Raw genomic sequence first — 27390 nt, 5'->3', positions numbered from 1 at the left:
TTACTAAGGGGGAGGTAGCATTGTGGTTGTCATAGAAACCGGGGTCATTATGGCGAACATTTTCAAATGGCGACCGGACGATGTCCTGGAAAGGAACATTCAGTTCCTGGTGTTTGGACTGAGTTGAGCTTATGGATTCCCGGAGGTGAGCACCAGATTCTTCCTGAAGTTGGGAGGCAGATGCAGGGATTCCAGACCCAAGTAGGACCACTCCTACCCTGGGGATTGCAGCCTGTGTATTTCCAGAAGGAGAGAGACTTGGGACCATTCTGCCTCCTCCTGTGCTGTTGTGTACCGGGCTGTGCTGGAGCCATTGTCCAGGAGGGGAGTTGTGGGAGAGTGAGCAGGAGGGAGATGAGGCCAAATGAGCACTCTGTGATCCCGACTTCCTACTCTGTGCATGAGATTGTTCGCCCTTAGGATCGGTGAGATTTAAGAGGGAAGGCAGATAGCAGGGCCGTCTTCTTTCCAAGTTGCAGTCAGTCAGATCTCTGGGCAAACACAAAAGAAAGCAATTGATTTGTATTTGAACAGTTTGAATATTATTCGAATGAGTTAATATCCAGCTATTTATTCCCAGCCTTATTTACCACTGGATGACCAGCCAGCACCTTCCTCTCCACTAGCCCCCTTCTCCCCTGGCCCCTTCTGCACAGGTCCCTCTCTGTGAAAAGGCCATGAGATTGCTCGCCCACAGGACCGGTGAGATTTAAGAGGGAACGCCTAAGTACTAGTCCATAACTACCCTACATGTCTCAGATGAGTGCTAAAATACGCACTTGGTTAAGGATTTTCTTTTTAGTAATCTGCGGTTTTGTTTGGATTTGAGACAGCATTTCACTGTGTCCTACCCTGGCTCAGAACTCTCAGTGATTCTCCTGCCTTGGCTGCCTCGTGGAGGGGTTGGAGGTGTGGGACACTTTGTGCTTGGCACCAGTCTGGCATTTTAATTTCGATTTCCGTGGGCCTGCCCTGCCAGGTGGCCCTGATCTCTCCTCAGAATCCCTGCGACGCTGCCTATGGCCTTAATGCCTGTAATGAATCTCTATAAAGGGGGCGATCCTATCAATGCCCCCTAGAAAAGCACACCAGAAATCTTTCAAGGGTCTCAATGACTACTTTCTGACTGACATTTGAGGTTTTGTGTAGAATTCATAGAAATGCTTTATCAGATATATGTATTTCTAACTTTTCTCCTAGCCTCAGACTTATCATTTCAATTCTCATCCATGTCTTGGAAGAGCAGGAGATTTTAAACTGTAAGATCCCACCTTCTCTAGTTCTTCAATTATGGTTTTATTCGGTGTCTTGTCTGCGAAATCTTTACCTGGCACCCAGTGACAGGGATTTTCTTCTTGCGTTCTGTTTGACATTTATTGGCTGATTTTTATGTTTTAACATCTGTAATCTATTTTGAATGGTCTACACTTATGATACGATGTAGGTCCTAGTTTATATTTGAGGGTTTGGACATGTACTTGCCTCAGCATTGCTTCTTAAAGGCCATGTTCATGCATCAAATTGCCTTGTTTATTTGTGAAACATCAGTTCTCCAATAATCCAGTCATGGTATATATGCCAGTAATCCCAGTGCCTGGGAGGCTGCAGCAGGAGTATGGTTAGTTCTTCTCAGCACACACTACACACAAGCTTGATGCCAGCATCAGGTACAGGAAAAATGTTGACTCGATATAGGCAGTGGTCTGTAAATGTGTGGATGTGAGCATGGACTGTTGGTTTTAGATTTTTCTTGCCAACTTTGATTCAATAGCATGCTGGTCCAATTACTGTAGGTTCAAACAGAGGTCTCCTATCACGCTATGTTGTTCTCTAACATTTGTCTGTTTCTAAGGCTTTTACACAAGCCATGTATTTAATCTACAATGTTTAGAGTTGTCAACTCAATTTTTAAAAAGAATAAGTGCAATTTTATTTTTAGTGCATTGAATCTGTAGCTCAGTTTTGAATCAACAGACATCTTACTAATAATGATTTGTATGAGCCGTGAACATAGTTGTCTTTCATTAAGACAGGTTGTCTCCAATTCAGCAATGTTTGAAATCTCTCAGCCTATCAGCACTATGGATGTATGTGTCAGGATCATTCACAAGTATTTCCACTTTTGGATTCAACTATAACTGCTATTTTTTTTTTTTTTTTGGTTTTTCGAGACAGGGTTTCTCTGTGGTTTTGGAGCCTGTCCTGGAACTAGCTCTTGTAGACCAGGCTGGTCTCGAACTCACAGCGATCCGCCTGCCTCTGCCTCCCAAGTGCTGGGATTAAAGGCGTGCGCCACCACGGCCCGGCAACTGCTATTATTTTTAAAACACAATTCCTACGAATTTTTTTGTGATCAAATTATTAAATCTTCTGTAAACCTTCAGGAACCAAGTGTCAATGAAACTTACAAAGGATATTTTTCTTGAAAGCATGAAGAAAACGTTATTTGATGTGTAATGCAGTTTGTCTCTATTTTCTTATCGGCCTTTACAGGTTATTATTGACAGTCTGAAACAAATGAGAGAAATGTCCAAGAGAGAAGTCCATGGCCATCGTCACAGGAATCTCATTCAAACCACGTATGTTAGGAGCTCTCACCATCCCATGTGTGGTCAGAAATGAATCTGTTGTAATGTGGTTGTACCCCTTGAGCTCTCAGTAAACATCAGGGAGCTAGGAGAGTGAGAATGAGAGGTGTGTGTGTGTGTGTGTGTGTGTGTGTGTGTGTGTGTACAGGAATTCCTTGGCAGAGGCTGGTGTGCAAAGACTGGTTGATTGACTCTTAGACCTGCAGTGATATGGAGATGGTGGAAGTCGCAGTCCCAGGGCCTAATTACAATTTCCTTCGTGTTCTCTTGAGCCCATGAGTAGCCACTCATTGGGCCCCCTGTGTTGGACTTACCTAACACACCTTGTCAGTAACAGATGACGTTGGACCTCAAATTTAAAATATCAGAATATGTCTCCTTAACAAAGCTTTAAGTTTCTACCAAAGGACTGTGTGTCATCACATAGTAGCTAGTGCCTGTAGCTGAGGTTTCTCTGCTTTACCATAATAGTCTACTTAATATTATCACCAATGTACTTAAATAGAGTCTATAGTTTCTTCATTCTGTTATTATAGAAACTTCATGAAACTGTTTCCACATTGTAACATGCAATTTGTACTAACATAAACCTGTATCACTCATGTTTACTCACAGATATTTGACTCCAGAATGAACTCTCTTCTTCCTTCGAGGTGAGAGCTGTGTGTTTAAATTGATAATTGTTAGTGTGTGTGGTGTATATGCTCATGCTTGTGCAAATATGTCCCTGGATATATAAGTGTGAAAGTTAGTTAATCACTTACTGCTGTGATAGGTTATGTGTTACAATTCTCCTGGTCCTCTTCAATGATGACCTGGTGTGTAGTATACTGCTTACATATCTCCATAGTTCTTTACTCATGTGCTGACTTATATCAGTATGGCTCAACACCCATTTTCCCAAACTGTTTTCCTCTCTATTGCCCTTCTCTATTTCCATGCTCCATTTGTCCCAATATTGGCTAGAGGAATCCATTTAAGATGGCATCAATGTTCATCTGGTGCCTCTGGAGAATGTCTTCAGTCTAAGCATTGTACTATCTGAGCTGTGTGGAAAGGAAGTAATGATGCCTACCTCAAAGAATCATTTTCAGGGCCTGAATGGAGAGAAAACAAAACCTGTGTATTTATGTGGTTGGCAGATTTCCCTTGCCCCCTTTGTGCTGCCCATGGAAGGCTGTGGCATGAAAGTAGGGGCCTGAGTGCACACAGAGAGGGGGAGTTCTTGCCACGGGAATGGGAAATGCACAAGCTCACATTCCCAGTATGTGTCTACAGTCACAGTTATCACTGTGTGTGCCCAGGGTGGTGAGATGATCTGGGAAGAGGAAAAATCATTGTTTGCCTTCCAGTTATGTCGTCTGCACAGACACCATCATTCCATCTCCTGGGATTTATGTGCTTCCTCATCCTGGTTTTCTCTATTTCATGAGTTTTCTTTTCCCCTATGTTACCTTCTAGTGTAAAGCAAAGGGTTTAATCTCTGCAACCCAGAAGCAGGAGTTCATGGGGAAGAACCCAGTGTGCTGTGATGTCCACCAAACAGGAAGTGTGAACTGAACATTGGGACATTAAGGGTGAGTTAGTTCCCTATCCCCATCCTTAACCATTCAATATGATAACAGTACCTCATCTTCTGTTCATTAGCAGCTCTTTGAGGTTAAATGTGATCCCATGTGCCTAAATGCCTTGTCATCTCAGTTGGGTGGAAGGATCAAGGCACTGTGAAATGAGTATGTTACATCAGCTATCCCAGATCTCCCTGGTCGGTGTTAGTGCTACGCAGATATCGTGACATCTCAAACTCTGGTGCCCTCTGTAAGAGTAGGTACTCACTCATGTGGTGCACAGACTTCCCTGTGGAAAAACAGTAAACAAATAAAAATTAATTAATTAATTGTGCTTACTTAGGACAAGAATACTTGTAAAAATCACATATTAACCTTACAATTTAATTTACTAAAAGAAATTTTAAAAGCGATAAGAACATTTCAAAAAATTATTTTTTATTTTTGACTTTTTAATAACGTATTGTATATTTTTCCTAATGGGAAAACAGAACCCATTTAAAGACTCAAAGTATTCTTACATGTAATTTAAAACAATGTAACTTTGAGAGCCATAAAAATCTTCACATTTCTCACTCTCCTGCCCTCCTCACACACCCTTTGTACTGACACCTAATCTCATGGCTCTCTCTAGTCCTCACTCAGGCCGTCATGCATGAGCCATCCTTATTCTATGTGAGCTTCTGTCCAAAGGATTAATAAGCTCACAACCTTTCCTTCATCCTGGCTTTTTCTGAAATTCTTTTCTGCAGCCTAAATCCAGTTTTTCCAGGGTCAAGGTCGTCAAAGGACAGGGTGATCCTCAGGCTGCTGGTCAAGGTACTGGGCTGTACCTCCCTACCACCACCAAGAGTCCCAGAAAACCTCGGTGACCAGCATATGTCTGCTTCACTGAAGTGTCTTTGAGTCTTTGCTAAAGGTGTCCCCTCACACGTGTGTGACTCTTCTGTCCCCTTCATATTCTTTTCTGTCTTATTATCATTTCCAATCAGGCACGCTGTCTTCATTTCTCTAGGTTTACAAGGAGTTTGGAAGTCAGGTGTTCATCCTCCAACATTGTTCCTTTTCAAGGTTGTTTTCAAGCTGCGGTTTTTTTTTAAATATTTATTTATTATGTATACAATATTCTGTCTGTGTGTATGTCTGCAGGCCAGAAGAGGGCACCAGACCCCATTACAGATGGTTGTAAGCCACCATGTGGTTGCTGGGAATTGAACTCAGGACCTTTGGAAGAGCAGGCAATGCTCTTAATCTCTGAGCCATCTCTCCAGCCCCAAGCTGCGGTTTTTCATACTCACTGTGAGTTTCAGAATAAGCCCATTAGTTTATGAAAAGTCTGTTAGAATTCTGTTGGTATTGCACTGGATCTATAGGTCTGTTTGAGGAGAACAGACACCTGTATCTTCCATTGCATGAAGGTGATTGCAGAGTGAATTCTAATTGGTCTTAATAATAAAATCTGGAGTCAGATATTAAGTGGTTGGAGCTATAAGATCAGAACAGCAGAGCAGCCAGCCACTAGTTCTTTCCTCCACAAAATCCTCAGACCAAATGGAGAATCCTGTCTCTACAAGACCTCAGACTGAATGCCTGGATCTCCTATCCCCTCCCACCTTATATTCCTCTCTTTTCCCAGCCACTTTCCTTTTCATTCTCCATCTCCCTAGTGCTGGGATTACAGGTGTGTGACACCAAAGCACCGATGAAAGATGTGAGTCTCCACTGCCTGACTCTGTTTCTCTTTTAGACTGGATCAATCTAATGTAGCCCAGCATGGCCTTGAACTCAGAGTTATGTTTCTTAAGTGTTGGGAAAGGTGAGTGCCAACACTGCCTATACTCTATGGCTAACTAGTGACTATCTGCACACACTGATCCTCAGGCAAGCTTTATTGTCATGGAAGAAACAAAATATCACCACATCAATGAATCTATACATCTTTACTCTCAGCAATGATTTGTCCCATTCAGTGTCTAGGCACTACAGAGAAGCGGGCAAAGTTTTCCTAATTACTTCATATTTCCTAATGCTATCTCCAGTGACAGGCATTTTAAATTACAGCTTCCACACATTTCACTGTGGTCAACTGTCTGTGGGTTGATTTTAACAGAAGCTCTCTTTTAGGTTGGAATGTCAGATTTCTTTCTCTATGATGCAAATGTCTTTGGTAACATATATTTGCTTTTGTTTCAATTTCATTATTTTGAAGTTACAAGCGCATTATGATAAAAGAAACAAATGTCCAACACCCAGTTTGGGGGAATTTTTCTAAGGCAGCCACAGGTCAAATGTTTGCCCAAATGGAATCTTTGGAATCATAGAGATAGTCCTTCACCTCCCAGCCAGCTCCATCAGGGAGGTGCTGAGGTCACGGTGAAGAGAAAGAAGAGGTACATGTGAAGAATTAGTTATGTATGTGTAACTCCAGAAAGGTTTGTATTATGAAGAATACTTAGGTAATTATTTTCAAAATATCTAATACTATTTTTCCCAACAGAAAAGGGTCAAGGTCAGTACTTGTGTGTTTCCCTCTTGTTTTCCCATCAGTCACGCAGATTTTAGCAGTGTTGCTGTGGACTGTGTACAGAGGGGGTGTTTTATGGATAGTTCTTGCCATATGGATTATTACCATGACACCTGCTAAGTGTTGCTCTGATACCTACTTCTCTGTGCAGTTACTAGTGTACAAGCATTGCTCGTCTTTGAGTAAAGTTCACTTTTTTCTTTTGATTATTAATGTATTTAGTCATGCATTTGTGTCTACTCAGAAACACCCATTTTTTAAAGGAGTACTCCTTTGTCATCATTATATATTTTGATGTTTAAATTATCCCATAACGTGCCCGTGCGAGGACACACATTCAAGTGGACCTGATCTTTATATGTTATCTGCTTAGAATTCTGGATTATCTGACCACCCCCAGAAGACAGTAATCACCAAATGCTAGTTGTCAGTGACACTTTGTCTCCTCTTTCTGTCAATGTCAGGTCTCTTCTATGATGAGAACAACAGGAAGGCAGAGAAAACACGCAGAAGGTTGACAAGAAGCTGACATGAGCCCTTGTTTTCAGTATGTGAGTGTCGTAAGAGCCAATGGTGTGTGTGTGTGTGTGTGTGTGTGTGTGTGTGTGTGTGTGTGATGTGTACATGTGTGTATGTGTGAAGGGTTCGTTGAGATGAACAAAGAAGAGGAAGATGTCACTGCACATCTTTGACTTGACTGGATGCAGACAGACTACTCCATCCCTATATTCAGTACAGTAGAGTGCATGAGCGTTCTCACCTGCCTTCCTCTCCTCTCCATGAGATTTGTCTCCCCTTACTCTGCCTTCTAGTAGAACAGGGGAGAAAACTGTGAACTCTCCATGCAGAATCAGCTCTTGGAGAAGAACCAAGTGTGGTGTAGTCCTGTCAGCATGTTACCAAAGCAAGAGTGACAAGATCATGTGGGACTCACCAGGTGAGTCATTTCCTTTTCTCTTCCCATCTGTGTGACCAGCAGGAGATCTGTGATGCCTTGTAGGAACATATCCTGTTGAGCATGTAGCAGCAAGAGCAGTACAATGTGGAACAATGGCAGTCATAGACTCCCCAGATGACTGAACCCTGCATGGGTCCCTCTAAATGATCAGGACTGAAATGGAAGCCATTCCTTCAGACCATTTCTCGAATGGGCCATGCATTTCTGGATTACATTTGCAAGGAGTGCTTATTAAAATGGTAGATATCTGGGTCCACAATAGACACCGAATCAAACCTTGTGAAGTGGGGTGTAGCATAACCACTTCTTTCTGATGGCTGTCCATTTTAACAAGTACTGCCAGTGGGTTTGATATTCAGTCTTCTAGGGTATGGAGTCACAGACTGCTTAATTCCATACCATGTTCTCTTGCTACTCCCGTAAATACCAGTGTGTTACATGGCATGTCAAATACGCATCAATTCCTTCATGTATGTTTATCCAGATATTCACATACTGGCCTCTTTTGTGAGCACCTTATTCCTGCACTGTGAAGACTAGCACGGGTCCTTGTATATCATGTTAGATAGGTAAACTGTCACTAAGCAGAAGAAATCAGTAATCAGAGCAATTCAATGTATTATTGGCGCTTTAAAGATCATACAGTTGATAGGAAATATTTGAGATGAGGATTGTGGTACGTGATGTTACCCTCCAAAGGTTTCAGAAGTTAGCATGTGATCTGAGTACTGAATGAGAAAAAGAAGCAATGCCATGAACAAGCCATTTTGTGGGCGTGCTTGCCCCCATGGAGAACAGTGGATCTAAGAGCAGAGGACAAGGCCAGTGGCCAGAGCCTTGAAGACAATGTGGACACTGCTTGGGGATAGGGTAGAAAGGAAGATGTGTGTCGTTTTCAGCTGTGTATGACATTTGGATTATATGATCAGTGTGGAAGGTGAGTTATGGAATTGTCATGATTTAATTCCTTTTTTTTGACTTGGCACTGCACAGAGAAAGGCCTCAGGAGGGCGAGATGAAGGAGTGTGGAGACAGTGGAGATGTTTCAGAAGACAGGGGAGAGATGGAAGTGGATTGAAAGAGGGATGAAGCCATGCTGCAGAGATCAGCGGGAGAGCTGCCCTGTGCAGCCTTGTCTGGGAGAGGGCAGATAGCACCTGTATGCGCTGTGCATTTTCCTTGTGGAGACGTTGCTCTAACATCTCTGGATTTGTCTGACATAATGGAGACACAGTGCTTCCGTTCACTGTCATCAGTTGTTTCACGTGTATTTGACACAGGGTAGTTTGAATACCCAAACTAGTTGTTGTAAAACTTATCAATTTGATAACGTGTCATCTGATGAATAATTTTCAGATGTAAACGTTTCTAAGTAAAACTAACTGTAGCACAATTTCCAAAAGAATAAGAATCTAACATTGGTCTAATGAAAAGCAAACCTAATGTTTAAAGTATTTTTGAAAGTGGTTGTTCTACAGCATGCACTGCTCTTGGCAGTTTACAGATGAAGCAAGTGAGTAGGCTTTAGGCAGAGTCAAAGTGAAATCAGTCTCTAGGTGCTGCAGCTACTGCTTGTCCCTATTCTTTCTCCAGAAGAAGACTGCCTTTAGAAATGCGTATTTCTGACAGGTGGGCGTGGAGCACACATTTATTCCCAGGACTCAGGAGACAGAGATGTAGGGTTAAGCCAGCCCCTTAGGGGGCGGGCTTGCCTCGGGCGAATGTTTACTTACAAATTGGGCTAGCAGGAGCCAAGCACATCCCTTCTGCTTCCTGTTTCTCTGCGGGAACCATGGTACTGTAAGTCTATTTCTACATTAAAGATGTATATATTTTTTTAAAATCTGCCTGCATTCATTTTACGTCGGAACACAGAGACAGTATAAAGTCTGAGTTCAAGGCCAGCCTGTAATTCCAAATGCCACATACGCAGAAACTTCTGACTGGTATTTAAAGCAGATATTATAACTAAAGGCCCCTAAAATCACTAGGTGAGCATTCTAATGCTCTCATTTCACAGATTGGGGAGCAGGGCTCAGAGCACAGGTTCTCACTCTGTTTTCTCCTCACAGAAATGCCCAGCCTGTGTTTGGAAAATGGGTCCAGCACATCCAGGCTCAGGGAACCAAAGTTGCTGGGGCTAAAAAGATTCCTTATCTCTCTGACTCTAGAACAGTGGTTCTCAGCCTGTGACTTGTGACCTCTTCAGCAAACGTTTATCCCCAAAACTATTTCCATCATGAATCTAAACTCTAACAATATTACAGCGATGATGAAGCAACAAAAATAATTTTCTGGCTGGGATCACCATAACATGAGGAATTGTATTAAGAGACAAGTCACAGCATTAGGCAGGCTGAGAACCACTGCTGGACAGACATCCAAACACACAATCTGGCTTCTCAGATATGTCTGGGATCCCTTCATCATTGTCCCCATACTCCTAGGGAGGCACAGACCCACATCAGGACACACACATCTCTGCGCAAGGGAAATCCTGTTCTTCTTTCCCTGTCATTTCTATTTCCACACACTATGCTATATTTCCAAATTACTTTTTTTTATATCTTTATCACTCATCTTAAGGATGTGTCTGATCCTTTGACCAACCTTTTTCCTGTTTTGTGATTCTTCTGCAGGGTCTGGGTCATTGTTCTGCACACACAACCACAGACAGTACAACAGCAGCCTCCAGTCCCTTGTTGCTGACCTTTGAGGAAGCTGGGCACCTAAGGTAGGTTTGCTGGCAGGAGACTTGCTCTCAGGAACATGATGTCCTTGCCAGAGGCTGGACTCGAGGATGCTGCAGCACTTAGATCTGCCCAGCATCTGACGGCCTTGTTCGAAGCTCTTCACAAATGTGGTGGGAGCACATTTGGGGATTTTTACAAGTGGTCCCTAGACACTGCTATGGCTCCCCTGGCTGTGCAGGACATTCCCGGCTATATTCTTGATTTCTCTGGTAGCTGAAAAATGAGAATGCTATATCATGAAAAGAAATCATTGGTGAATTTAAAAAGACACAGTATGGGGACTGGCGACGTAGCTCTCGTGGTAGAATGATTGTCTAGAATGTAAATTGCTTTGTGTTCTTTGACCCTCTGGGCATGTTCACCCTCACCTGTAATACCAGCAACTTAAGGCGTATAGGGAGGAGAAAAGAGACGTGAGAGTCATTACTGTTTATGTGAGTATGGCTCACAGCACCCATGGCAGATAGCTCACAACTGCCTTTAACTTGAGGACCATCAGGAGTCAATGCCTCTGCCCATCATGTGCATACCACAGACAGACAGACAGACAGATAGACAGACATAAGTAAAAGTAAAACTAAATCTAAACAAAAAAAAAAACATCAGCTCCACGTCATTGAACCAAGGAGAAAACACAGTGGAATTTAAAATATGAACATTATTATGGCCAACGGACTTTAACAGTCTACAGTCTTCCTGGGGAGATGGCTCAGTGGTTAAGAGTGCATTCTATTCTTGCTGAGGACGCAAGGTCTGTTTCCAGCATCCATTTCCAACATCTGTGATGGATCGTACCACAGCTCCAGGAAGATATGACCTCTCCTGACCTTTGTAGGCACCTGCATTAATGTGTACATACACAAACAAATATACACAACATAATTATTATTAAGTTATGCACATTCTTTGCTTTAAATTTTTTACAAATTAAAATAATTGCTGTGAAACATTAAAGAAAAATGCTCAAATGCCAGGCAATAGTGAAAACAGTTTTCATTAGTTTTATATGGCAAATGTGTGCACTTCCAGCTATTTGAATACTGGGGTTACAAATCATTACTGCTAAGAAGTTCCAGAACAGCCTGAATAGCATAGAGAGGCCCTGCCTCAAAATGAAAACCAAACAAAAACCAGAAATATCTCAGAAAATGCTAAATTTCTTAAAATAGCAATCTTAGAGTCCATGGTTTTTCAAGAGATGTGGATCATGATAAAATAAATTTTTGCAAGTAATTCAATGATAAAATTACTTATTTCTTGGGAACGCAACAATACGCATGTAGAAAATGGAATGAAAACGTTACTGGGCCCAGAAGAAAACAGTAGCATTAAGAATGTGTTTACATTAAAATGAATACTTGAGCTGGGGCAGTGTGCTAAGCTGGGAAGACCAGCAGCACTCTGAAGGCTGAGGGAGGAAGGGGAAGAGTCCCAGGCTGGGCTGGGCTGCTCTGAGACTCTGCACTAAACACATAAAGTAGTTAGCAGGACTATTATCGTTCCATTCACTGTGGGAAAGTTCTGTCATGGGAAGCCATCCTCCTTCCACCGGATGCGAGGCAGAGCCCTGTGCGCCCCTGACAGACACATTAAAGATTACCATCCCCTAAATGGGGAAGTGACTTCTTCACCACCACAGACAGCAAGGCGCACAGAAAATGGCAGCTGGGACTCAACTCAGATCATTCTCAGGAGAGTTCCCTGCAGACAGCTCTGTGTCTTAGGGGTAGGAATCAGCCCAGCGACAGACACAGATTTCCTTATGGTAGTACATGTGCTTTCCAATGGTGTTTCAAATTTCGTATCCAGGAAGGAAAGTACTTTAAAGTGTAAACTGAGAAAATAGTTGTGCTCGGGTAGTAAAAGCAGGGCTTAAGAGACAGCTAAATCAGTAAAGTGCTGGCCTTGTGGGCATGAGGCCCTGAGTTCCATCCCCAGAGAGCATCATCCAGAAAATGAAGCTAAACTACAGCAAGAAAAGTAGCAGGTGTGGCGGGAGATGCTTGTGTGTGAAGGTGGAGGCAAGCCCATCCCTGGAGTGTGCTGACCAGCCAACCCAGCCTGCCTTGCGTGTTCCAGGCCAGTTGGAAACCTTGTCTAAGAAAAACTTCAGGGGGGTGGTACCTGAGGTACAACACCGGAGTTAAGATTATAACTCTAGATTTCTAATTATTCGTTCCTGAACGGTATGTGTTTACTTCTTTTTAAGTGTTCACTTTAATGTTTTAATGCCTTTTTTCAGATATATGTCTTGAAAAAAGCAATCATTTTAGAGTCTATTTCAGTCAGCAATAAGAACATCGGTTATTTTTGGCTTTTGTTTTGTGTTTGGTAAGTTATGTCCATTTACATTTTTTACATTTAGTTGTCTTCCTATTTTGTGTGTCTGGCAAGGCCATACATGATCTACAGTGTACGTGTAGAGGTCAGAGGACCACATGCAGGAGTCATTTCTCTGCTTCCACAATGTGGGTCCTGGGGATCCAACTGAAGTCATCAGAAGCAGTCCTAGGGCTTCTATTACACTTTAATACGATCTACATATAAGGAGAGTCACACAGTATACCCTTTTGTCCATCATATTTACTTGTAAATTTTCATTGCAATCAGTCATTGAACTCATGCATGGCCTCTAGTTTCTGGTACACTATTATCATGGGACCCTCAACAAAACTCCCCTAGGATATCCTGCAGTCACCCCAAGTAACGGAGATTCTGCAGGTATTGTTCCACAGGACCAGTCAATTCCAGCATTCCAGTAGGCCTTAGATGGTGTAGATGTTAGGATGGGCCAAGCCAAGAACCTCAATATGGGCCTGGGTGGTAGCTGAGCTGATCAGGTCATTCCACAGGGGCTGCCTGCCTTAGGATAGGGCCGAAGCCAGCTCATATATGCCCATGGCAACAGGCCCAGTTTTCCAATTCCCATGGTGAGGTGTGGAACTAGCCCTCCTGTGAGGGTCAGGGCCAGCTCTTGACACAATTTCCACCAAAGGGCAGAACCAGCTCAGCCTGGCCCTTGAATATCATCATTCTTGGTTCTTAAGGCCCCTATGTAGTAACATGGGCCACAAACATCAGCACATACCCTAGTTCTGGTAGGACCATGGACCCAACATGATTCTGGCAGCAACTTGTCCTTGATGTCACCATTTCCCAGGTGGTTTCACAGACCACACAGATCAGGATGGCACCAGTTGCAGCAAAGCCCTTGGACACCAACGTGGCCTCAGGTGGTGGCCCACACCTCAGGCATTCGCATGGCCTTCAGTGGTAACAGGAGTCAGGAAGACAAAGACCCTGGCTATTGCTGGGTCACAGATATGGCCCTTGTCAGCAGCTCAGGCATGGACAACATCATGGCACCAGTTGGCAGCTCGGGTCTCTCAGATCAGTGTCACTCCAATGGCAACATAGCGCTCAGATCCCAACATGGCCAGAGGACACAGCCCAGACTCCAGGCTCCTGTGTGCCCTTTGGTGGCAGCATGGACCATGGATGTTAACATAGACCCAAGCTGCAATAAGACCAAAGACCCAGAAATGATCTATGATAGCAACCTCGGTCCTGATGACACCATGACCATGAAAGGCAGAGGAAGCTCATTGGCTGGGCCACGTGCTGAGTGCTCATCACTCCCTGGCCCCTGGGAAGGTCTGAGACTGGGGCTCCCTGGGGCTCCAACGGGGGGGGGGCTCTCCCCTAGAGGGGAGGTGATTTCCCAGAGAGCAGGGCTCCTTGCGGGCAGACTGGGCAGGATAGGCCAGCACCCTCATGGCTGGCAGATGCCCCCCTCGCTGGATTTCGGAACAGACTCACGGCCAGCAGCAGGAGTTCAATGGCTAAGGTGAGGCAAGTGCCTCATATGCAATTCAGACTATTCTCCCCCGCCCGCATTTTACGATCAATGGAATTGAGTAATGGAACAGAGTTCTGTTTCTTGATTGTTGGGAAAGGTGAGTGCCACCACTGCCTGGCCTCTCTGGCTAATAGTGGCTATGTGCACACACTCATCCACAGGCAAGCTTTATTGTCATGGGACAACATCACCACAGTCCACAGGTTAGTACTCATGTGTTTTTCCATGAGTCATGCATATTTTAGCAGTGTATGCTATGGACTGTGTACAGAGGGGGTGTTTTATGGATGGTTCTTGCCATATGGATTATTACCATGACACCTGCTAAGTGTTGCTCTGATACCTATGTCCCTGTGCAGTTACTAGTCTAAAAGCATTGCTTGTCTTTGAGTTAAGTTTCACTTTTTTCTGTTTTGCTTATTAATGTACATACTCGTGCATTTGTGTCTACTCAGAAACACCCATTTTTAAAGGAGTACTCCTTTGTGATCATTATATATTGTGATGCTTAAATTATCACATAACGTGTCCGTGCGAGGACACACATTCAGGTGGACCTGCTCTTCATGTGTTATCTGCCTAGAATTCTGGATTATCTGACCACCCCCAGAAGACAGTAATCACCAAATGCTAGTTGTCAGTGACACTTTGTCTCCTCTGTCTGTCAATGTCAGGTCTCTTCTATGATAAGAACAACAGGACTGCAGAGAGAACACGCAGAATGTTGACAAGAAGCTGACATGAGCCCTTGTTTTCAGTATGTGAGAGTCGTAAGAGCCAATGGTGTGTGTGTGTGTGTGTGTGTGTGTGTGTGTGTGTATGTGTGTGATGTGTACATGTGTGTATGTGTGAAGGGTTCATGAGATGAACTAAGAAGAGGAAGATGTCACTGCACATCTTTGACTTGACTGGATGCAGACAGGCTACTCCATCCCTATATTCAGTACAGTAGAGTGCATGAGCGTTCTCATCTGCCTTCCTCCCCTCTCCATGAGATTTCTCTCTCCTTACTCTGCCTTCTTCTAGTAGAACAAGGGAGAAAACTGTGAACTCTCCATGCAGAACCAGCTCCTGGAGAAGAACCAAGTGTGGTGTGGTCTTGTCAGCCTGTTATCTAGCAAGAGTGACAAGATCATGTGGGACTCACCAGGTGAGTCATTTCCTTTTCTCTTCCCATCTTTGTTACCTGCAGCGGATCTGTGATGCCTGGTAGGAACACATCCTGTTGAGCAGGTAGCAGCAAAGAGCAGCACACTGTGGAACATTGGCATTCATAGACTCCCCAGATGACTGAACCTGGCATGGGTCCCTTTAAATAACCAGACCTGAAATGGAAGCCATCCCCAACAGACCCTTTCCTGAATGGGCCATGCTTTACTGCATCACATTTGGAGGGAGTGCTTATTAAAATGGTAGATATCTGGGTCCACAGCAGACACTGAATAAAATGCTGGGAAGTGGGTGTGGCATAGCCACTTCTTTCTGATGGCTGTCCATGTTAAAATATATTGCTAGTGGGTTTGATATTCTGTCTTCCAGGATATGGAGTCACAGACTGCTTAATTCCATACCATGTTCTCTTGTTACTGCCTTAAATATCAGTGTCTTATACGGCATATTAAATAGGCAAATCAATTCCTTCAGATATGTAATGTTTATCCAGGTATTCACATACTGGCCTTTTTTGTGAGCACCATGTTTGTACTGAGAAGATAAACAGGGGTCCTGGAGTATCGTGTTATATGGGTAAACTGTCAGTAAGCAGAGGAAAGCAGTGGTAGATACACCTGAGATCATGCCGTCACTCTCTCCTTCCCACAGATGATTTTCATAGTTCTGCTCTTGGAGTTCTACATTGTTGTTCTGAGTCTTTGTGTCCCCTTCTGTGTTCTTTGGGATGGATCCTTAGAAGAAAGATCCCTGGTCCCCAGAATGCACACTTGTGGTTTTTACTAGCATCAGATCCCTCCATAGACTTGGACAACAGTTGCATTCTCTCCAGCAATAGAGAAGAGTGTCTCTTTGCTCTCAGACTACCCACGGGGAGAGCTGAGAGGAGGTGACTCCTATATGAGAAACCTGCGGTGAGCATTTCCTGAAATCAGGAGAGTTACATGCTCAGACTGGACCCTCTGCCTGTCTTTGTCTTTGAAGACGTGGTTCCTCTTTCTCTCTGTGTCCTGTGGCTCTGGTTCTAGTCCCACAGTGTGGGAAGGGGAAGTCACGTGTTTGGTGCCACCTCAATGTCCCCCTTAAACAAACTGCTTTCTTATAGATCATCCATACTTGGTTAAGTATGGAGACATGTTAACTGCACTATCACATGGAAAGCAGAATCAGAAAAAAATCTATTCCTCACCCAGGATAACTTCCAAGACAGGCACCACACAAGGTTTATCCTCCCTCCCCTCTGTAAGGGAGATATAGCCAGGAACAGGGTGGGGCCTGATAGCTATCACTATGGGAAGTATGGGCCAAATTATCCTTGGTTTCCCAGGCAACATTTTTTTTCTTTGTGGACTAGACAGTTTAAGGCAGTCTCTTTGAATGGTTTCCATGGTAATCCACTTGAGCAGATCAAAAGAGGGAAAAAGAAATTGTGTGAGACATGTAGATGTGGGGTTAGATTGATAATGCCTGGCACACAATAAACTACTAATTCACAGAAAAAAATTGATGACGTGGCTGAAGGAAGTGTGTGTGTGTGTGTGTATGTGTGTGTTTGTGCTTGAATGTGTGTGTACCTTCACTCAATCTTGTATAATTTCCGTGTGCTCAAGGCCTTTACAGTTTCAGTATACAGTTTCAGTATCCATGAAGAGGGCCACTAGGGGACTACTGTCTTCTGAAGAGCACATTATTTCAGACAAGTAACTTGAATGGCCTCCTGCTCTCCCCAAATGTCACACAGTAGTCTCCTGTATTAATGACTGACATCTTGGAACAGATTCTAGTCTATGCACTTATGAGTACTTAGCCAACCACAATTCTCCCTCTGCAGCTTGATGGGGCAGAGGAAATCCCTTACAGGACGATGGTAGTTTGAATGAGGATGGTCCCCATAAGCTCCTATGGTTAACATTTCAATCGCAATGATGGATGGTTTAGGAAAGATTAGGATGTGTGGCCCTATTGGACGAGGTTTGTCACTGGGTGTGAGTTCTGATGTCTCAAAGCCATCTGCCTCGTTCTTGTTATCAGGATGTAAACTCTCAGTTACTGCTTCAGTGCCTTGCCAGGCTGCCTGCTGCCATGCTGCCCACAGTGATGGTATTGGACTAACCCTCTGACACTGAAGGCAAGCTCCCAATTTAATGCTTTGTTCTGTAAATTCCCTTCAGCACAGCGCCTTTTCTCAGCAATAGAACAGTAGCTAAGACAATGTCCTGTGGCTGTCAAGGGACTTGGGGTTCCTGCCTCTTTTCTTCTGTGTTATCTCTTCTTGTAGGGCTCAGGGGATAATTTCTCTTTCAGTATCAAGTTAGTGGCTCTAAAATGATGGTGAGGTAAAGGAAATACTTTGGAGATCTTCCTGCAACAGAGAAGGGACCCCAAGCTTGGTCTAAATCGTAAGGGTGAATACATATTACATCTAAACCATATGCAGACCATATTCATAGAAAAGTACATGACAACCATACCACAAACACCATGGAAGCGTACTTGGCAACCACACCACAAACACCAGGTTGCTCTTGGACGTCCCCAGCAGGCATGGTACAACACAATGGCAGTGACTGACCAGGATACAACTTGCCTGGCAGGGAGCGATCTGGGGGCTGTACCACAGCCTCCTGGAGAGGAGAGGGAAAGTCTAGGAAATCCATCCATCCCAGTGTCAGGGGATTCAAGGTGACCACCACATTCATATTCTCTACAGAGCAGCACTCTGTATCCCGTGTGCACTGCCCACTTTACACTCAGGGAGGATGAAGTGAGTTGTGGAGCACTACAGTTGCTGCAGTCCATAAATGGAACTGCTCTATATGTGTGCCAGCTTTCCAAACACACTAAAAACGCATTGCTATTCCATAAAACATCAGCCCTTTAAAGAAAATAAATGTAGGCATGTAGTTTGATTGCCACCTCCTGGCCATAGTGGGAACTACATCAGTGAGAGTCTTGGGCCCAGTGGAGTCTGTTTGGGTGGGAGGGAACATTGGGTGTGACCTGGACTTGAAAGGACCTCACCTCTGAAAATAAGGCAGTGTTTTTTCACCTCATTATAATTTCCTGGCACATAAACCTTGACATCTTAGGTATATCAAATGTAAACCCGAGATTGAAGACTAATCCCAGTCTAAGGCTAACATAAAGCAGCCTAATTAGATAGAGATGGTGGAGCTCTGTGTGCAAATACCCACACACACATACACACACACACATGCACACACGCACACACACACACACACACACACACACATGCACATAGGCATGCACAGAGCATGAGAGTAGATTCCATTTATCCTTCTACTTCATTGCCCAGAAACGGAACACAATGACTACTTCTAAAGTACAGAAGGTATAAACATCCTTTATCCAGTGTGTGGTTGTGTGCCCGTGTGCATATGTGTGTGTCTGTGTGTGTCTCTGCAATTGTATGCACACATGCATGTGGCCAGGGGACAGAAGGCAGCCTCCGGTGTTGTACCTCAGGCGCAATCCCCCTGAAGTTTTACATAGACAAGGTTTCTCACTGGCCTGGAACACGCAAGGCAGGCTGGGTTGACTGGGCAGTACACTGCAGGGATGTGCTCGCCTCCACCTTCACACACAAGCATCTCCCGACACACCTGCTACTTTTCCTGCTGTAGTTTAACTTCATTTTCTTGATGATGCTCTCTGGGAATGACACTCAGGGCCTCATGCTCACAAGGCCAGGACTTTACTGATTTAGTTGTCTCCCCAGCCCCACTTTTACTACCCGAGCACAAGTATTTTCTCAGTTTACACTTTAAAGTACTTTACTTCCTGGATACGAAATTTGAAACACCACAGGAAAGCACATGTAGTACCATAAGGAAATCTGTGTCTGTCGCTGGGCTGATTCCTACCCCTAAGGCACAGGGCTGTCTGCAGGGAACTCTCCTGAGAGTGAGCTATCTGAGTAGAGTCCCAGCTGCCATTTTCTGTGCGCCTTGCTGTATGTGGTGGTGAAGAAGTCACTTCCCCAATTAGGGGACGGTAATCTTTAATGTGTCTGGCAGGCGCGCACAGGGCTCTGCCTCACATCCGGTGGAAAGAGGATGGCTTCCCATGACAGAACTTTCCCACAGTGAATGGAATGATAATAGTCCTGCTAACTACTTTATGTGTTTAGTGCAGAGTTTCAGAGCAGCCCAGCCCATCCTGGGACTCTTCCCCTTCCTCCCTCAGCCTTCAGAGTGCTGCTGCTCTTCCAAGCTTAGCACACTGCCCCAGCTCAAGTATTCATTTTAATGTAAACACATTCTTAATGCTACTGTTTTCTACTCGGCCTAGTAACATTTTCATTCCATTTCTACATGTATATTGTTGCATTCCCAAGAAATAAGTAATTTTATCATTGAATTACTTGCAAAAATTTATTTTATAAATACCCACATCTCTTGAAAAACCACGGACTCTAAGATTGCTATTTTAAGAAATTTAGCATTTCCGAGATATTTCGGGTTTTTGTTTGGTTTTCATTTTTAGTTAGGGCCTCTCTATGCTATTCAGGCTGTTCTGAAACTTTTTAGCACTAATGATTGTGTAACCCCAGTGTTCAAATAGCTGGAAGTGCACGCATTTGCCACATAACGCTGATGAAAGCTGTTCTCATTACTGCCTGGCATTTGATCATTTTTCTTCAATGTTTCACAACAATTATTTTAATTTGTACATAATTTTAAAATGTACATAACTTAATAATAATTACGTTGTGTATATTCCTATGTGTATGTACACATGAATTCCGGTGCCTACAAAGGTCAGGAGAGGTCATACCTTCCTGGAGCTGAGGTATGGTCCTTCAAGGATGTTGGAAATGGATGCTGGAAACTACCTTGGATCCTCAGCCAGAATAGAATGCACTCTGAACCACTGAGCCATCTCCCCTCCAGACTGTAGACTGTTAGAGTCCGTTAGCCATTGTAATGTTCATATTTTAAATTCCACTGTGTTTTCCCCTTGGTCAATGTCCTGGAGCTGATGCTTCTTTTTTTTTCTTGTTTATATTTTAGTTATACTTTTAATTATGTCTGTCTGTCTGTCTGTGGTATGCACATGATTGGCAGAGGCATTGACTCCTGATGGAGCTGGAGTTAAAGGCAGTTGTGAGCTATCTGCCATGGGGGCTGGGAGCCATACTCACATAAACAGTAATGACTCTCACGTCTCTTTTCTCCTCCCTCTACGCCTTGAGTGCTGGTATTACAGGTGAGGGTGAACATGCCCAGAGAGTCAAAGAACACAGAGCAATTTACTTTCTGGACAATCATTCTGCCACGTGAGCTATGTCGCCAGTCCCCATACTGTGGCTTTTTAAATTCACCAATGACTTCTTTTCATGGTATAGCATTCTCATTGAACAGCTACCAGAGAAATCAAGAATATAGCTGGGAATGTCCTGCACTGCCAGGGGAGCCATAGCAGTGTCTAGGGACCACTTGTAAAAATCCCCAAATGTGCTCCCACCACATTTGTGAAGAGCTTCGAACATGGCCGTCAGATGCTGGGCAGATCTAAGTGCTGCAGCATCCTCGAGTCCAGCCTCTGGCAAGGACATCCTGTTCCCGAGAGCAAGTCCCCTGCCAGCAAACCTACCTAACATGCCCAGCTTCCTCAAAGGTCAGCAACAAGGGAGAGAGGCTGTTGTTGTACTGTCTGTGGATGTGTGTGCACAGCCCATGACCCAGACCCTGCAGAAGAATCACAAAACAGGAAAAAGGTTGGTCAAAGAATCAGACACATCCTTAAGATGAGCTTGAAGATATAAAAAAAAAACTAATATGGAAATATAGCATAGTGTGTGGAAATAGAAATGACAGGGAAAGAAGAACAGGGTTCCCCTTGCACAGAGATGTGAGTGTGTGTGTCCTGATGTGGGGTGTGCCTCCCTAGGAGTATGGGGACAATGATGAAGGGATCCCAGACATATCTGAGAACTCGGATTCTGTGTTTGGATGTCTGAACAGCAGTGGTTCTCAGCCTTCCTAATGCTGTGACTTGTCTCTTAATACAATTCCTCATGTTGTGGTGATCCCAGCCAGAAAATTATTTCTGTTGTTACATCATCGCTGTAATATTGTTACAGTTCAGAATCATGATGGAAATAGTTTGGGCTATAGACATTTGCTAAAGGGGTCAAGTCACAGGTTGAGAACCACTTTTCTAGGCTCAGAGAGATGTGGGACCTTCCTAGCCCCCGCAACTTTGGTTCCCTGAGCCAGGATGTCCTGGACCCATTTTACAAACACAGACTGGGAATTTCTGTGAGGAGAAAACAGAGTGAGACCCTATGCTCTGAGCTGTGCTTCCCACTCTGTGAATTGAGAGCATCACACTGCTCATGTGCTAATTTGGGGGTCTTTAGTGATAATATCTGCTTTAAATACCAGTCACAAGTTCCTGCATATGTGACAGACTAATGTTGATATATGCGATTGGAATTACAGGCTGGCCTTGAACTCAGACATCCAACTGCCTCTGTCTTGTGAATGTTTGCTCCATGCCCAGCTGTCCAAAATAGGCATTTCTAAAGGCAGTCTTCTTCTGGAGAAATAGGGACAAGCAGTTGCTGCAGAATTTAGAGACTGATTTCACTTCGACTCTGCCTAAAACCTACTCACTTCCTTCATCTGTAAATCTGCCAAGAGCAATACATGCTGTAGAACAGCCATTTTCAAAACTACATTGAATTTTGGGTTCACTTTTTATGAGACAAATGTTAGATTCTTATTCTTTTGGAAATTATGCTACAGTTAGTTGTACTTAGAAAAGTTTACATCTGAAAATTATTCATCAGCTGACACGTTATCAAATTGATAAGTTTTACAATAACTAGTTTGGGTATTCAAACTATCCTGTGTGAATACACGTGGAATAACTGATGTCAGTAAATGGAAGCCCTGTGTCTCCATGTGGTCAGAGATGTTAGAGCAACGTCTCCACAAGGAAAATGCACAGCGCATACAGGTGCTATCTGCCCTCTCCCAGACAAGGCTGCACGGGGAAGCTCTCCCGCTGATCACTGCAGCATGGCTTAATCCCTCTTTCAATCCACTTCCATCCCTCCCCTGTCTTCTGAACCATCTCCACTCTCTCCACACACTCCCTCATCTCGCCCTCCCCAGGCCTTTCTCTGTGCAGTGCCAAGTCACCTTCCACCAAAAGGAATTAAATCATGACAATTCCATAACTCACCTTCCACACTGATCATATAATCCAAATGTTATACACAGCTGACAATGACACACATATTCCTTTCTATACTATCCCAAGCAGTGTGCACATTGTCTTCAAGGCTCTGGCCACTGGCCTTGTTCTCTGCAATTAGATCCACTGTTCTCCATGGAAGCAAGCACGCCCACAACTTGGTTTGTGCACGGCCTTGCTTCTATTTGTCATTCAGGACTCAGATCACGTGCTAACTTGTGAAACCTTTAGGGGTAACATCACATACAACAATCCCCATCACAACTATTTCCTGTCCCCTTTATGATCTTTAAAGCGCCAATAATACACAGAATTGCTGTGATTACTGATTTCTCCTGCTTACTGACAGTTTACCTATCTAACACTATATACAAGGACCCCTGCTAGTCTTCACAGTGCAGGAACAAGGTGCTCACAAAAGAGTCTAGTATGTGAATATCTGGATAAACGTACACGAAGGAATTGATTTGTCTATTTGATATGCCATGTAAAAGACTGGTATTTAAGGCAGTAACAAGAGAACATGGTATGGACTTAAGCAGTCTGTGACTCCATATCCTGGAAGACAGAATATCAAACCCACTAGCAATACGTTTTAACATGGACAGCCATCAGAAAGAAGTGGCTATGCCACACCCACTTCCTAGGGTTGGAATCAGTGTCTGTTTTGGACCCAGATATCTACCATTTTAATAAGCACTCCCTCCAAATGTGATGCAGTAATGCATGGCCCATTCGGGAAATGGTCTGATAGGGATGGCTTCCATTTCAGTTCTGGTTATTTAAAGGGACCCCTACAGGTTTCAGTCATCTGGGGAGTCTATGAATGCAATTGTTCCACAGTGTGCTGCTCTTTCCTGCTTCCGGCTCAACACGATGTGTTCCTACAAGGCATCACTGATCAGCTGCTGGTCACACGGATGGGAAGAGAAAAGGAAATGTCTCACCTGGTGAGTCCTACATGATCTTGTCACTCTTGCTCTGGTAACAGGCTGACAAGACCACACCACACTTGGTTCTTCTCCAGGAGCTGGTTCTCCATGGAGAGTTCACAGTTTTCTCCCCTGTTCTACTAGAAAGCAGAGTAAGGGGAGACAAATCTCATGGAGAGGGCAGGAAGGCAGATGAGAACGCTCATGCACTCTACTGTACTGAATATAGGGATGGAGTAGTCTGTCTGCATCCAGTCAAGTCAAAGATGTGCAGTGACATCTTCCTCTTGTTTGTTCATCTCACGGACCCTTCCTATACACACCCATGTACACATCACACACACACACACACACACACACACACACACACACACACACACCATTGGCACTTACGACTCTCACATACTGAAAACAAGGGCTCATGTGAGTTTCTTGTCAACCTTCTGCGTGTTCTCTCTGCCTTCCGTTGTTCTTATCATAGAAGAGACCTGACATTGACAGAAAGAGGAGACAAAGTGTCACTGACAACTAGCATTTGGTGATTACTGTCTTCTGGGGGTGGTCAGATAATCCAGAATTATAAGCAGATAACACATGAAGAGCAGGTCCACTTGAATGTGTGTCCTCGCACGGGCATGTTATGGGATAATTTAAGCATCACAATATATAATGATCAAAAAGGAGTACTCCTTTAAAAATGGGTGTTTCTGAGTGGACACAAACGCATGAGTAAATACATTAATAAGCAAACCGATAAAAGTGAACCTTTACTCAAAGACAAACAATGCTTGTAGACTAGTAACTGCACAGGGAAGTAGGTATCAGAGCAAACCTTAGCAGGCATCATGGTAATAATCCATATGGCAAGAACCATCCATAAATACCCCCTCTGTACACAGTCCATAGCAGACACTGCTAAAATCTGCATTTCTGATGGGAAAACAAGAGGTGAAACACACGAGTACTGACCTTGATCCTTTTCTGTTGGGAAAAATAATATTAGATATTTTGAAAATAATTACCTAAGTATTCTTCATAATACAAACCTTTCTGGAGTTACACATACATACCTAATTCTTCACATGTATCCCCTCTTTCTCTACAACCGTGATCTCAACACCTCCCTGATGGAGCTGGCTGGGAGGTGAAGGACTATCTCTATGATCCAAAGATTCCATTTGGGCAAACATTTGACCTGTGGCTGCCTTAGAAAAATTCCCCCAAACTGGGTGTTGGACATTTGTTTCTTTTCTCATAATTCACTTGCAACTTCAAAATAATGAAATTGAAACAAAAGCAAATATATGTTACCAAAGACATTTTCATCATAGAGAAAGAAACCTGACATTCCAACCTAAAAGAGAGCTTCTGTTAAAATTAACCCACAGACAGTTGACCACAGTGAAATGTGTAAGCTGTAATTTAAAATGCCTGTCACTGGAGATAGCATTAGGAAATATGAAATAATTAGGAAAACTCTGCCCACTTCTCTGTAGTGCCTAGACACTCAATGGGACAAATCATTGCTGAGAGTAAAGATGTATAGATTCGTTGACTGTGGAGATATTTTGTTTCTTCCCTGACAATAAAGCTTGCCTGAGGATCAGTGTGTGCAGATAGTCACTAGTTAGCCAGAGAGGACAGGCAGTGTTGGCACTCACCTTTCCCAACACTTAAGAAACAGAACTCTGAGTTCAAGGCCATGCTGGGCTACATTAGATTGATCCAGTCTAAAAGAGAAACAGAGTCAGGCAGTGGTGACTCACACTTTTCTGTTTTTCCTTTTTTTTAATTTATTTATTTATTAAAGATTTCTGTCTCTTCCCTGCCGTTGAAGAGAGGAATATAAGGTAGGGCGAGGCAGGAGATCCAGGCATTCAGTCTGAGGTCTTGTAGAGACAGGATGCTCCATTCGGTCTGAGAGTTTCATAGAGGAAAGAACTGGAAGCTGGCTGCTCTGCTGTTCTGATCTTATAGATTCAACCTCCTAATATCTGACTCCAGATTTTATTATTAAGACCAATTAGAATTCACTCTGCAATCACCTTAATGCAATGGAAGATACAGGTGTCTGTTCTCCTCAAACAGACCTATAGATCCAGTGCAATACCAACAGAACTCTAACAGACTCTTCATAAACTAGTGGGCTTATTCTGAAACTCACAGTGAATATGAAAAACCCTTGCTTGAAAACACCTTCAAGAGCAACAAACTTGGAGGATGAACACCTGACTTCCAGACCCCTTATAAACCTAGAGAAATGAAGACAGCGTGCCTGATTGGTAATGACAATAAGACAGAAAAGAATATGAAGGGGACAGAAGAGTCACACACGTGTGAGGGGACACCTTTAGCAAAGACACAAAGACACTTCAGTGAAGCAGACATATGCTGGTCACTGAGTTTTTCTGGGACTCCCTGTAGTGGTAGGGAGGAGCAGCCCAGTACCTTGACCAGCAGCCTGAGGATCACCCTGTCCTTTGACGACCTTGACCCTGGTAAAGATGAACCTACGATGCAGTAAAGAATTTCAGAAACAGCCAGGATGAAGCAAAGGTGTTAGCTTATTAATCCTGTGGACAGAAGCTCACACAGAATAAGCATGGCTCCTGCATGATGACCTGAGTGTGGACTAGAGAGAGACATGAGATTAGGTGACATTGCAAAGGGTGTGTGAGGAGGGCAGGGAGGGAGGTACAGTGGGAGAGCGAGAAATGGGAGGATTTTTATGGCTCTAAAGTTACAATGCTGAAAGAATGTAATTCAGAAAATTTCAAGATTAAATTACATTAAAGCCTATATTCACGTTTCAAAATTAACTATAAGAATATTTTTACTCTTTAAATGGGTTCTATTTTTCCATTAGGAAAAAATATTCAATAGGTTATTAAAAAGTAAAAAATGAAAATAAAAAGCAATGTCTTTAACTGTGCTTATTCCTTTTAAAATTTCTTTCAGTAAATTAAATTGTAAGGTGATTATGTGAGTTAGGAGAGAGAATAGAGTGCTATCATCATTCATCTCAAGGCTACAAGTATTCTGCCCCTAAGTAAACATAATTACGTTTTTTATTTTCTGCTTTTGAATGCTTTTCCACAGAGAAGTCTGTGCACCACATGAGTACCTAATGCCAACAGAGGGTACCAGACTTTATGAGATCTCTCAGAACTGGAGATACAGACAGTGTGAACCATTGGGTAGGTGCTGGGTATCAACCCTGAAGCCTCTTGAAGACATCCGGTGATATTAAGGAATGAACCCTACCTTTAGACTCTAGTTTATTTGTTGTTATTTTTAAACATTATTTGGGATGTCTTTAGAAATAGTTGCATCATATCTGCAGGTAATTTTGGCTCTATCAGTTGGGTTGAGGTTTCCTGAATGTCAGAAAAATGTAAAAATGATCACAGGGTGAGGGGCTGTGTATTCCCTCTCATATCCCCTTCAATGCCCTGTCTTTCTGTCTTATTTTGGGACAAACAGACCTCCCCATGCACAAATATAAATATAGACAAACGTACATCGCAGGATACAAAAGTCAATCGAGAATGAACAAATGATCTACGCAGGACTAGAGAGATATCACAGAAGTTAAGAGTGCCTTTTGCTATTGCGGAGGACCTGACTTCAGTTTCCAGCACCCATATGATGGGTGACAGATGCCTGTAATTCCAGATCCAGGGGAACTGACAGACTCTTCTGGTCTCAGTGGGCATCTGCACTCAAACGTGCATACGGCACACACAGACATACAGGCAGACCCTCAGTAAATAGGAAAAATAAACCTAAAAGAAATCCATAATACAACTTA

At 43.4% G+C, this 27390-nt stretch overlaps 1 long non-coding RNA gene across 1 annotated transcript; it reads left to right on the top strand.

The window, feature by feature from the left end:
* The first annotated feature begins 8 nt into the window (after nt 1-8).
* LOC142840224 (uncharacterized) lies at nt 9-26749 on the top strand. Its single transcript, XR_012908916.1, has 4 exons — nt 9-145; nt 3204-3241; nt 4050-4165; nt 26679-26749. It is a non-coding gene; the product is annotated as an uncharacterized LOC142840224 (long non-coding RNA).
* Nucleotides 26750-27390: the final 641 nt, after the last annotated feature.

The sequence above is a fragment of the Microtus pennsylvanicus genome, chromosome X, assembly GCF_037038515.1.
Source record: "Microtus pennsylvanicus isolate mMicPen1 chromosome X, mMicPen1.hap1, whole genome shotgun sequence".
NCBI lineage: Eukaryota > Metazoa > Chordata > Mammalia > Rodentia > Cricetidae > Microtus > Microtus pennsylvanicus.
Note: the sequence above shows the minus strand (reverse complement) of the source record. Positions and strands in the feature narration are given on the sequence as shown.